This window comes from Primulina tabacum, chromosome 10, assembly GCF_025594145.1.
Source record: "Primulina tabacum isolate GXHZ01 chromosome 10, ASM2559414v2, whole genome shotgun sequence".
Lineage (NCBI taxonomy): Eukaryota > Viridiplantae > Streptophyta > Magnoliopsida > Lamiales > Gesneriaceae > Primulina > Primulina tabacum.
The window spans coordinates 28,318,319-28,330,637 of record NC_134559.1 but is presented as its reverse complement, the minus strand read 5'-3'; the positions used below and the strand labels follow the sequence as shown (position 1 = coordinate 28,330,637).

General features: G+C 43.3%; 13 non-coding genes and 2 pseudogenes across 13 annotated transcripts; all 15 read right to left on the bottom strand.

The window, feature by feature from the left end:
• Positions 1-583: 583 nt before the first annotated feature.
• On the bottom strand, positions 584-702 carry LOC142507606 (5S ribosomal RNA). The gene has a single exon (XR_012805859.1). It is a non-coding gene; the product is annotated as a 5S ribosomal RNA (ribosomal RNA).
• Positions 703-1,384: 682 nt separating this feature from the next.
• Positions 1,385-1,503, bottom strand: LOC142507144 (5S ribosomal RNA). Its single transcript, XR_012805407.1, has one exon. It is a non-coding gene; the product is annotated as a 5S ribosomal RNA (ribosomal RNA).
• A 681-nt stretch (positions 1,504-2,184) lies between these two features.
• LOC142517359 (5S ribosomal RNA) lies at positions 2,185-2,303 on the bottom strand. Its single transcript, XR_012813109.1, has one exon. It is a non-coding gene; the product is annotated as a 5S ribosomal RNA (ribosomal RNA).
• Positions 2,304-2,985: 682 nt separating this feature from the next.
• LOC142508373 (5S ribosomal RNA) lies at positions 2,986-3,104 on the bottom strand. The gene has a single exon (XR_012806588.1). It is a non-coding gene; the product is annotated as a 5S ribosomal RNA (ribosomal RNA).
• A 682-nt stretch (positions 3,105-3,786) lies between these two features.
• LOC142506475 (5S ribosomal RNA) lies at positions 3,787-3,905 on the bottom strand. Its single transcript, XR_012804767.1, has one exon. It is a non-coding gene; the product is annotated as a 5S ribosomal RNA (ribosomal RNA).
• Positions 3,906-4,588: 683 nt separating this feature from the next.
• Positions 4,589-4,707, bottom strand: LOC142508125 (5S ribosomal RNA). The gene has a single exon (XR_012806354.1). It is a non-coding gene; the product is annotated as a 5S ribosomal RNA (ribosomal RNA).
• Positions 4,708-5,390: 683 nt separating this feature from the next.
• LOC142507790 (5S ribosomal RNA) lies at positions 5,391-5,509 on the bottom strand. Its single transcript, XR_012806035.1, has one exon. It is a non-coding gene; the product is annotated as a 5S ribosomal RNA (ribosomal RNA).
• A 683-nt stretch (positions 5,510-6,192) lies between these two features.
• On the bottom strand, positions 6,193-6,311 carry LOC142509705 (5S ribosomal RNA). The gene has a single exon (XR_012807865.1). It is a non-coding gene; the product is annotated as a 5S ribosomal RNA (ribosomal RNA).
• Positions 6,312-6,995: 684 nt separating this feature from the next.
• Positions 6,996-7,114, bottom strand: LOC142515822 (5S ribosomal RNA). The gene has a single exon (XR_012811646.1). It is a non-coding gene; the product is annotated as a 5S ribosomal RNA (ribosomal RNA).
• A 683-nt stretch (positions 7,115-7,797) lies between these two features.
• LOC142507702 (5S ribosomal RNA) lies at positions 7,798-7,916 on the bottom strand. Its single transcript, XR_012805952.1, has one exon. It is a non-coding gene; the product is annotated as a 5S ribosomal RNA (ribosomal RNA).
• A 731-nt stretch (positions 7,917-8,647) lies between these two features.
• LOC142516018 (5S ribosomal RNA) lies at positions 8,648-8,766 on the bottom strand. Its single transcript, XR_012811834.1, has one exon. It is a non-coding gene; the product is annotated as a 5S ribosomal RNA (ribosomal RNA).
• A 685-nt stretch (positions 8,767-9,451) lies between these two features.
• LOC142511870 (5S ribosomal RNA) lies at positions 9,452-9,570 on the bottom strand (annotated as a pseudogene).
• Positions 9,571-10,255: 685 nt separating this feature from the next.
• Positions 10,256-10,374, bottom strand: LOC142510898 (5S ribosomal RNA; annotated as a pseudogene).
• A 692-nt stretch (positions 10,375-11,066) lies between these two features.
• On the bottom strand, positions 11,067-11,185 carry LOC142510112 (5S ribosomal RNA). The gene has a single exon (XR_012808244.1). It is a non-coding gene; the product is annotated as a 5S ribosomal RNA (ribosomal RNA).
• A 684-nt stretch (positions 11,186-11,869) lies between these two features.
• LOC142516672 (5S ribosomal RNA) lies at positions 11,870-11,988 on the bottom strand. The gene has a single exon (XR_012812455.1). It is a non-coding gene; the product is annotated as a 5S ribosomal RNA (ribosomal RNA).
• Between the last annotated feature and the right edge of the window lie 331 nt (positions 11,989-12,319).

Below are 12,319 nucleotides of genomic sequence, written 5' to 3'. Positions count from 1 at the left end.
GCACAAAACCGGCTCACGATGGCAGAGCTAGAATGGGTGTCCTCCCTGGGAAGTCCTCGTGTCACGACCATTTACGTAAATTATGGTTAAAATAGTCGAAATAATTGCTTTTAATGAGTTAACCAACTCTGGAGTAATCTGCGTCATACCCTTCGGCACAGAACCGGCTCACGACAACAAAAATCGCTAAATGTTCCCAGAAAATAGAAAAAAAAAATAAGAAGAAGAAAATAGCGAATGTAAAGCTATTATTATGCCTGGGATACGATAAAATCGAACCTGAATCGAATTTCGAACTTCCTATGCGGATTTCTCGAGGAAACAGAAGCTTAACAGAAGCGGAAAATCGCAAATTAGAGTGTTTTAGAGAAGGAATTCGGCTAAAATCTCGTCAGCTTATTACGAAGTAATGAGTCTCGTTCGTTTGCCAGTTTACAATCAAATTAGGCTACAATTTTGCCCAAATCGGGAAGTGTCCGAGCTCCGTTGATTTCGCATGTCTTATTTGATCCCGATCGAGATCAGATGATTTGAGCCGAAAATCGCTTGTCAACAATTAATCAAAAATAGAAAAACACGAAAAGGGGTGCAACACGAGGATTTCCAAGGGGGTCACCCATCCTAGTACTGCTCTCGCCCAAGAAAGCTTAACTTCGGAGTTCTGATGGGATCCGGTGCATTAGTGTTGGTAAGATCGCACCCGACATTGAGTGGATGTTTATTCTTATATCCCTCAAGTACGTGTGGAGCGGGCGGCGATGGACAACCCGCGGCACTGCTCTCGCCCAATCAGAACCATGAAGTTAAGCGTTCTGGCGCGATGGCAGAGCTAGGATGGGTGACCTCCCTGGGAAGTCCTCGTGTCGTGACCGTTTACGTAAATTATGGCTAAAACAGCCGAAATAATTGTTTTTAATGAGTTAACCGTCTCCGGAGTAATCTGCGTCATACCCTTCCGCACAGAACCGGCTCACGACAACAAAAATCGCTAAATGTTCCCAGAAAATAGAAAAAAATAAGAATAAGAAAATAGCGAATGTAAATCTATTATTATCCTTGGGATACGATAAAATGGAACCGAAATCGAATTTCGGACTTCCAATGAGGATTTTTTTGAGGAAACGGAAGCTTAACAGAAGCGGAAAATCGCAAATTAGAGGGTCCTAGAGAAAGAATTCCGCTAAAATCTTGCCAGCTCATTGCGGAGTAATGAGTCTCGTTCGTTTGCCCGTATACAATCTAATTAGGCTACAATTTTGTCCAAATCCGGCAGTGCCCGAGCTACGTTGATTTCACATCTCTTATCCGGTCCCGATCGAGATTCAGATGATTTGAGCCGAAAATCGTCTGTCAACAAGTAATCAAAAATAGAAAACACGAAAAGGGGTGGCCACACGAGGACTTCCCAGGGGGTCACCCAACCTAGTACTGGTCTCGCCCAAGCACGCTTAACTTTGGAGTTCTGATGGGATCCGGTGCATTAGTGCTGGTATGATCGCACCTGACATTGAGTGGGATGTTAATTCTTATATACCTTGAGTACGTGTGGCGCGGCGGAGATGGACAACACGCGGCACTTCTCTCGCCCAATCAGAACCATGAAGTTTAGCATTCTGGTGCGATGGCAGAGCTAGGATGGGTGACCTCCCTAGGAAGTCCTCGTGTCGCGACCGTTTACGTAAATTATAGCTAAAACAGTCGAAATAAATGTTTTTAATGAGTTAACCGTCTCCGGGGTAATTTGCGTCATACCCTTCCGCACAGAATCTGCTCAAGACAACAAAAATAGCTAAATATTCCCAGGAAATAGAAAAAAATAAGAAGACGAAAATAGCGAATGTAAAGCTATTATTATGCCTGGGATACGATAAAATCGAACCTGAATCGAATTTCGAACTTCCTATGCGGATTTCTCGAGGAAACGGAAGCTTAACAGAAGCGGAAAATCGCAAATTAGAGTGTTTTGGAGAAGGAATTCGGCTAAAATCTCGTCAGCTTATTGCGGAGTAATGAGTCTCGTTCGTTTGCCAGTTTACAATCAAATTAGGCTACAATTTTGTCCAAATCCGGCAGTGCCCGAGCTACGTTGATTTCACATGTCTTATCTGGTCCCGATCGAGATTCAGTTGATTTGAGCCGAAAATCGTCTGTCAACAAATAATAAAAAATTGAAAAACACGAAAAGGGGTGCAACACGAGGACTTCCCAGGGGGTCACCCATCCTAGTACTGCCCTCGCCCAACCACGCTTAACTTCAGATGTCTGATGGGATCCGGTGCATTAGTGTTGGTTTGATCGCACCCGACATTAAGTGGGATGTTTATTCTTATATCCCTTGAGTACATGTGGAGCGGGCGGCGATGGACAACTCGCGGCACTGCTCATGCCCAATCATAACCATGAAGTTAAGCGTTCTGGCACGATGGCAGAGCTAGGATGCGTGACCTCCCTGAGAAGCCCTCGTGTCGCGACCGTTTACGTAAATTATGTCTAAAACAGTCGAAATAATTGTTTTTAATGAGTTAACCGTCTCCGGAGTAATCTGCGTTATACCCTTCCGCACAGAACCAGCTCACGACAACAAAAATCGCTAAATGTTTTAAGAAAATAGAATAAAATAAGAATAAGAAAATAGCGAATGTAAAACTATTATTATCCCTGGGATACGATAAAATGGAACCGAAATCGAATTTCGGACTTCCAAAGCGGATTTCTCGAGGAAACGGAAGCTTAACAGAAGCGGAAAATCGCAAATTAGATGGTCTTAGAGAAGGAATTTGGCTAAAATCTCGTCAGCTCATTGCGGAGTAATGAGTCTCGTTCGTTTGCACATTTACAATCAAATAAGGCTACAATTTAGTCAAAATATGGCAGTGCCCGAGCTACGTTGATTTCACATGTCTTATCTGGTCCCGATCGAGATTCAGGTAATTTGAGCCGAAAATCTTCTGTCAACAAGTAATAAAAAATTGAAAAACACGAAAAGCGGTGCAACACGAGGACTTCCCAGGGGGTCACCCATCCTAGTACTGCTCTCGCCCAACCACGCTTAACTTCAGATGTCTGATGGGATCCGGTGCATTAGTGTTGGTTTGATCGCACCCGACATTGAGTGGGATGTTCATTCTTATATCCCTCGAGTACATGTGGAGCGGGCGGCGATGGACAACTCCCGGCACTGCTCATGCCCAATCATAACCATGAAGTTAAGCGTGCTGGCACGATGGCAGAGCTAGGATGCGTGACCTCCCTGAGAAGCCCTCGTGTCGCGACCGTTTACGTAAATTATGGCTAAAACAGTCGAAATAATTGTTTTTAATGAGTTAACCGTCTCCGGAGTAATCTGCGTTATACCCTTCCGCACAGAACCAGCTCACGACAACAAAAATTGCTAAATGTTATAAGAAAATATAATAAAATAAGAATAAGAAAATAGCGAATGTAAAACTATTATTATCCCTGGGATACGATAAAATGGAACCGAAATCGAATTTCGGACTTCCAAAGCGGATTTCTCGAGGAAACGGAAGCTTAAAAGAAGCGGAAAATCGCAAATTAGATGGTCTTAGAGAAGGAATTTGGCTAAAATCTCGTCAGCTCATTGCGGAGTAATGAGTTTCGTTCGTTTGTCCGTTTACAATCAAATAAGGCTACAATTTAGTCCAAATCCGGCAGTGCCCGAGCTACGTTGATTTCACATGTCTTATCTGGTCCCGATCGAGATTCAGTTGATTTGAGCCGAAAATCGTCTGTCAACAAGTAATAAAAAATTGAAAAACACGAAAAGGGGTGCAACACGAGGACTTCCCAGGGGGTCACCCATCCTAGTACTGCTCTCGCCCAACCACGCTTAACTTCAGATGTCTGATGGGATCCGGTGCATTAGTGTTGGTTTGATCGCACCCGACATTGAGTGGGATGTTCATTCTTATATCCCTCGAGTACATGTGGAGCCGGCGGCGATGGACAACTCGCGGCACTGCTCTTGCCCAATCATAACCATGCAGTTAAGCGTTCTGGCACGATGGCAGAGCTAGGATGCTTGACCTCCCTGAGAAGTCCTCGTGTCGCGATCGTTTACGTAAATTATGGCTAAAACAGTCGAAATAATTGTTTTTAATGAGTTAACCGTCTCCGGAGTAATCTGCGTCATACCCTTCCGCATAGAACCGGCTCACGACAACAAAAATTGCTACATGTTCTAAGAAAAGAGAAAAAAATAAGAATAACAAAATAGCGAATGTAAAGCTATTATTATGCCTGGGATACGATAAAATGGAACCGAAATCGAATTTCGGACTTCCAAAGCGGATTTCTCGAGGAAACAGAAGCTTAACAGAAGCGGAAAATCGCAAATTAGAGGGTCTTAAAGAAGGGATTCGGCTAAAATCTTACCAGCTCATTGCGGAGTAATGAGTCTCGTTCGTTTGCCTTTTTACAATCAAATTAGGCTAAAATTTTGTCCAAATCCGGCAGTGCCCGAGCTACGTTGATTTAACATCTCTTATCTGGTCCCGATCGAGATTCAGATGATTTGATACGAAAATCGTCTGTCAACAAGTAATCAAAAATAGAAAAACACAAAAAGGAGTGGCAACACAAGGACTTCCCAGTGGGTCACCCATCCTAGTACTGGTCTAGCCCAAGCACGCTTAACTTTGGAGTTCTGATGGGATCCGGTGAATTAGTGCTGGTATGATCGCACCCGACATTGAGTGGGATGTTTATTTTTATATACCTCGAGTATGTGTGGCGCGGGCGGAGATAGACAACACGCGGCACTGCTCTCGCCCAATCAGAACCATGATGTTAAGCGTTCTGGCGCGATGGCAGAGCTAGGATGGGTGAGCTCCCTAGGAAGTCCTCGTGTCGCGACCGTTTACGTAAATTATAGCTAAAAAAGTCGAAATAATTGTTTTAAATGAGTTAACCGTCTCTGGAGTAATCTGCATCATACCCTTCCGCACAGAACCGGCTCACGAAAATAAAAATCACTAAATGTTCCTAGAAAATAGAAATAAAATAAGAAGAAGAAAATAGCGAATGTAAAGATATTATTATGCCTGGGATACGATAAAATTAAACCAGAATCGAATTTCGGACTTCCCAAGCGGATTTCTCGAGAAAACAGAAATTTAACAGAATCGAAAAATCGCAAATTAGAGGGTCTTAGAGAAGGAATTCGGCTAAAATCTCGCCAGCTCTTTGCGGAGTAATGAGTCTCGTTCGTTTGCCCGTTTACAATCAAATTAGCCTACAATTTTGTCCAAATCCGGCAGTGCTCGAGCTACGTTTATTTCATATGTCTTATCTTGTCCCGATCGAGATTCAGATGTTTTAAGCCGAAAATCGTCTGTCAACAATTATTCAAAAATAGAAAAACATGAAAAGGCATGCAACACGAGGACTTCCCAGAGGGTCACCCATCCTAATAGTTGTCTCGCCCAAGCACGCATAACTTCGGAGTTCTGAGGGGATCCGGTGCATTAGTGCTGGTATGATCGCACACGAAATTGAGTGGGATGTTTATTCTTATATCAGTCGAGTACGTGTGGCGCGGGCGGCGATGGACAAAACACGGCACTGCTCTCGCCCAATCAGAACCATGAAGTTAAGTGTTCTGGCTCGATGGCAGAGCTAGGATGGGTGACCTCCCTAGGAAGTCCTCGTGTCGCAACCGTTTACGTAAATTATAGCTAAAACAGTCGAAATAATTGTTTTTAATGAGTTAACCGTCTCCGGAGCAATCTACGTCATACCCTTCCGCACAGAACCGGCTCACGACAACAAAAATCGCTAAATGTTCCTAGAAAATAGGAAAAAAATAAGATGAAGAAAATAGCGAATGTAAAGCTATTATTATGCCTAAGATACGATAAAATGGAACCGGAATCGAATTTCTGACTTCCTAAGCGGATTTCTCGAGGAAACGGAAGCTTAACAGAAGCGGAAAATCGCAAATTAGAGGGTCTTAGAGAAGGAATTCAGCTAAAATCTAGCCAGCTCATTGCGGAGTAATGAGTCTCGTTCGTTTGCCCGTTTACAATCAAATTAGGCTACAATTTTGTCAAAATCCGGCAGTGCCCGAGCTACGTTGATTTCACATGTCTTATCTTGTCCCGATCGAGATTCAGATGTTTTTAGCCAAAAATCGTCTGTCAACAATTATTCAAAAATAGAAAAACACAAAAAGGCATGCAACACGAGGACTTCTCACGGGGTCATTCATCATAATACTGGTCTCACCCAAGCACGCTTAACTTCGGAGTTCTGATGGGATCCGGTGCATTAGTGCTGGTATGATCGCACTTGACATTGAGTGAGATGTTTATTCTTATATCTCTCGAGTACGTGTGGAGCGGGCGGCGATGGACAACACGCGGCACTGCTCTCGCCCAATCAGAACCATTAAGTTAAGCATTCTGGCGCGATGGCAGAGCCAGGATGGGTGACCTCCCTGGGAAGTCCTCGTGTCGCGACCGTTTACGTAAATTATAGCTAAAAGAATCGAAATAATTGTTTTTAATGAGTTAACCGTCTCCGGAATAATTTGCGTCATATCCTTCCGCACTGAACCGGCTCACGACAACAAAAATCTCTAAATGTTACCAGAAAATAGGAAAAAAAATAAGAAGAAGAAAATAGCGAATGTAAAGCTATTATTATTCCAGAGGTACGATAAAATGTAACCGTAATCGAATTTCGGACTTCCTAAGCGGATTACTCGAAGAAATAGAAGCTTAACAGAAGCGAAAAATCGCATATTAGAAGGTCTTAGATAAGGAATTCGGCTAAAATATCGCCAGCTCATTGCAGAGTAATGAGTCTCGTTCGTTTGCCCGTTTACAATCAAATTAGGCTACAATTTTGTCCAAATCCTGCAGTTCTCGAGCTATGTTGATTTCACATGTCTTATCTTGTCCTGATCGAGATTCAAATGTTCTTAGCCGAAAATCGTCCGTCTACAAATAATCAAAAATAGAAAAGCACGAAAAGGCATGCAACACGAGGACTTCCCAGGGGGTCACCCATCCTAGTACTGGTCTCGCCCAAGCACGCTTAACTTCGGAGTTCTGATGGGATCTGGTGCATTAGTGCTGGTATGATCACAACAAACATTGAGTGGGATGTTTATTCTTATATCCCTCGAGTACGTGTGGCGCGGGCGGCGATGGACTACACGCGGCACTTCTCTCGCCCAATCAGAATCACGAAGTTAAGCGTTCTAGTGTGATGGCAAAGCTAGGATGGGTGACCTCCCTGGGAAGTCCTCGTGCCGCGACCGTTTACGTAAATTATAGCTTAAACAGTCGAAATAATTGTTTTTATTGAGTTAACCGTCTCTAGAGTAATCTGCGTCATACCCTTCCGCACAGAACCGGCTCACGTTTACAAAAATCGCTAAATATTCCCAGAAAATAGAAAAAAAAATAAGAAGAAGAAAATAGCGAATGTAAAGCTATTATTATGCCTGGGATACGATAAAATGGAACCGGAATCGAATTTGGACTTCCTAAGCGAATTTCTCGAGGAAACGGAAGCTTAACAGAAGTGGAAAATCGCAAATTAGAGGGTCTTAGAAAAGGAATTCGGCAAAAATCTCGCTAGCTAATTGCGGAGTAATGAGTCTCGTTCGTTTGCCCGTTTACAATCAAATTAGGCTACAATTTTGTCCAAATCCGGCAGTGCCCGAGCTACGTTGATTTCACATGTCATATCTGGTCCCGATCGAGATTCAGATGATTTGAGCCGAAAATCGTCTGTCAACAAGTAATCAAAAATAGAAAAACACGAAAAGGGGTGCAACACGAGAACTTCCCAGGGGGTCACCCATCCTAGTACAGGTCTCGCCCAAACACGCTTAACTTCGGAGTTCTGATGGGATCCATTGAATTAGTGCTGGTATGATCGTACCCGACATTGAGTGGGATGTTTATTCTTATATCCCTCGAGTACCTGTGGAGCGGGCGGCGATGGACAAGACGCGGCACTGCTCTCGCACAATCGGAACCATGATGTTAAGCGTTCTGGCACGATGGCAGAGCGAGGATGGGTGACCTCCCTGGGAAGTCCTCGTGTCGCAACCGTTTACGTAAATTATAGCTAAAAGAGTCGAAAAAATTGTTTTTATTGAGTTAACCATCTCCGGAGTAATCTACGTCATACCCTTCCGCACAAAACCGGCTCACGACAACAAAATCGCTAAATGTTCCCATAAAATAGAAAAAAAATAAGAAGAAGAAAATAGCGAATGTAAAGCTATTATTATGCCAGGGATACGATAAAATGTAACTGGAATCGAATTTCGGACTTCCTAAACGGATTTCTCGAGGAAACGGAAGCTTAACAGAAGCGAAAAATCGCTAATTAGAGATTCTTAGAGAAGAAATTCGGCTAAAATATCACCAGCTCATTGCAGAGTAATGAGTAGAGAAGGAATTCGGCTAAAATCTCACCAGCTCATTGCAGAGTAATGAGTTTCGTTCGTTTGTCCGTTTACAATCAAATTAGGCTACAATTTTGTCCAAATCCGGCAGTGCCCGAGCTACTTTGATTTCACATGTCTTATCTGATCCGATCGAGATTTTGAATATTTGAGCCAAAAATCGTCTGTTACTAATTAATTAAAAATAGAAAAACACGAAAAGGGGTGCTACACGAGGATTTCCCCGGGGGTCACCCATCCTAATACTGCCCTCGCCCAAGCACGCTTAGCTTCGGAGTTCTGATGGGATCCGATGCATTAGTGCTGGTATGATCGCACCCGACATTGAGTGGGATGTTTATTCTTATATATCCCTCGAGTACGTGTGGAGCGGATGATGATGGACAACACGCGGCACTGCTTTCGCCCAATCAGAACCATGAAGTTAAGCGTTCTGGCGCGATGGCAGAGCTAGGATGGGTGACCTCCCTGGGAAGTCCTCGTGTCGCGACCATTTACGTAAATTATGGCTAAAACAATCGAAAAAATTGTTTTTAATGAGTTAACCATCTCCGGAGTAATCTGCGTCATACCATTCCGCACAAAACCGGCTCACGTTTACAAAAATCGCTAAATGTTCCCAGAAAATTGAAAAAAAAATAATAAGAAGAAAATAGCGAATGTAAAGCTATTATTATGGCTCGGATACGATAAAATGGAACCGGAATCGAATTTCGGACTTCCTAAGGGGATTTCTCGAGGAAACGGAACTTAACAGAAGCGGAAAATCGCAAATTAGTGGGTCTTAAAGAAGGAATTCGGCTAAAATCTCGCCAGCTCATTGCGGAGTAATGAGTCTCGTTCGTTTGCCCGTTTACAATAAAATTAAGATAAAATTTTGTCCAAATCCGGCAGTGCCCGAACTACGTTGATTTCACATGTCTTATCTGGTCCCGATCGAGATTCAGATGATTTGAGCCGAAAATCGTCTGTCAACAAGTAATCATAAATAGAGAAACACGAAAAGGGGTGCAACAGGAGGACTTCCAAGGGGGTCACTCATCCTAGTACTGCTCTTGCCCAAGCATGCTTAACTTCGGAGTTCTGATGGGATCCGTTGCATTAGTACTGGTATGATCGCTCCTTACATTGAGTGGGATGTTTATTCTTATATCCCCCGAGTACGTGTGGCGCGAGCGGCAATGGACAACACGCGGCACTGCTCTCGCACAATCAGAACCATGAAATTACGCGTTCTGGCGCAATGGCAGAGCTAGTATGGGTGACCTCCCTCGGAAGTCCTCCTGTCGCGATCGTTTACGTAAATTATAGCTAAAACAGTAGAAATAATTGTTTTTAATGAGTTAACCGTCTCCGGAGTAATCTGCGTCATACCCTTCCGCACAGAACCGGCTCACGACAACAAAAATCGCTAAATGTTCCCATAAAATAGAAAAAAAAAATAAGAAGAAGAAAATAGTGAATGTAAAGCTATTATTATGCCTCGGATACGATAAAATGGAACCGAAATCTAATTTCGGACTTCCTAAGCGGATTTCTCGAGAAAACAGAAGCTTAACAGAAGAGGAAAATCGCAAATTAGAGGATCTTAAAGAAGGAATTCGGCTAAAATCTCGCCAGCTATTTGCGGAGTAATGAGTCTCGTTCGTTTGCCCGTTTACAATCAAATTAGGCTACAATTTTGTCCGAATCCTGCAGTGCCCGAGCTACGTTGATTTCACATGTCTTATCTGGTCCCGATCGTTATTCAGATGATTTGAGCCGAAAATCGTCTGTCAACAAGTAATCAAAAATAGAAAAACACGAAAAGGGGTGCAACACGAGGACTTCCCACGGGGTCACCCATCCTAATACTGTTCTCGCCCAAGCACGACTATCTTCGGAGTTCTGATGGGATTCGGTGCATTTGTGCTGGTATGATCGTACCCGACATTGAGTGGGATGTTTATTCTTATATCCCTAGAGGACGTGGTGCGCGAGCGGCGATGTACAACACGCGGCACTGCTCTCGCCCAATCAGAACCATTAATTTAAGCATTCTGGTGCGATGGCAGAGCTAGGATGGGTGACCTCCCTGAAAACTCCTCGTGTAGTGACATTTTACGTAAATTATATCTAAAACAGTCGAAATAATTGTTTTTAATTGTTTTTAATGAGTTAACTATCTCCAGAGTAATCTGCGTCATACCCTTCCGCATAGAACCGTCTCACGACAATAAAAATCGCTAAATGTTCCCAGAAAATAGAAAAAAAATAATAAGAAGAAAATAGCGAATGTAAGTCTATTATTATGCTTTAGATACGATAAAATATAACCGGAATCAAATTTCGGACTTCCTAAACGGATTTCTCGAGGAAACGGAAACTTAACAAAAGCGGAAAATCGCAAATTAGAGGGTCTTAGAGAAGGAATTCGGCTAAAATCTCGCCAGCTCATTGCGGAGTAAGAGACTCGTTCGTTTGCCCGTTTACAATCAAATTAGCCTACAATTTTGTCCAAATCCGGCAGTGCCCAAGCGATGTTGATTTCACATGTCTTATCTGGTCCCGATCGAGATTCAGATGATTTGAGCCAAAAATCGTCTGTCAACAAGTAATCAAAAATAGAAAAACATGAAAATCGGAGCAACCCGAGGAATTTCCAGGGGGTCGCCCATCCTAGTACTGGTCTCGTCCAAGCACGCTTAACTTCGGAGTTCTGATGGGATCCGATGCATTAGTGCTGGCATGATCGCTCCCGAAATTGAGTGGGATGTTTATTCTTATATCCCTCGAGTACGTGTGGAGCGGGCGGCGATGGACAACACGCGGCACTGCTCTTACCCAACCAGAACCATGAAGTTAAGCATTCTGGCGCGATGACAGAGCTAGGATGGGTGACCTCCCCTGGAAGTCCTCGGGTCGCGAACGTTTACGTAAATTATGGCTATAACAGTCGAAATAATTGTTTTTAATGAGTTTACCATCTCCGGAGTGATCTGCGTCATACCCTTCCGCACAGAACTGGCTCACGACAACAAAAATCGCTAAATGTTCCCAGAAATAGAAAAAAAATAAAGAGAAGAAAATAGCGAATGTAAAGCTATTATTATTATGCCTCGGATACGATAAAATGGAACCGGAATCGAATTTCGGACTTCCTAAGCGGATTTTTCGAGGAAAACGAAGTTTAACAGAAGCGGAAAATCGCAATTTAGAGGGTCTTAGAGAAGGAATTCGGCTAAAATCTTGCCAGCTCATTGGGGAGTAAGAGTCTTGTTCGTTTGCCCGTTTACAATCAAATTAGCCTAAAATTTTGTCCAAATCCGGCAGTACCCGAGCTACGTTGATTTCACATGTCTTATCTGGTCCTGATCGAGATTCAGATGATTTGAGCCAAAAATCTTTTGTCAACAAGTAATCAAAAATAGAAAAACACGGAAAGAGGTGCAACATGAGGACTTCCCAGGGGGTCGCCCATCCTAGTACTGGTCTCGCCCAAGCACGCTTCGCTTCGGAGTTCTGATGGGATCCGGTGCATTAGTGCTGGCATGATCGCACCCGACATTGAGTGGGATGTTTATTCTTATATCCCTCCAGTACGTGTGGAGCGGGCGGCGATGGACAACACGCGGCACTGCTCTCGCCCAATCGGAACTATGGAGTTAAGCGTTCTGGCGCGATGGCAGAGTTAGTATGGGTGACCTCCCTGGAAAGTCCTTGTGTCGCGACCGTTTTCGTAAATTATGGCTAAAACAGTCGAAATAATTATTTTTAATGAGTTAACCATCTCCGGAGTGATCTGCGTCATACCCTTCCGCACAGAACCGGCTCACAATAACAAAAATCTCTAAATGTTCCCAAAAAATAAAAAAAAAATAAAAAGAAGAAAAT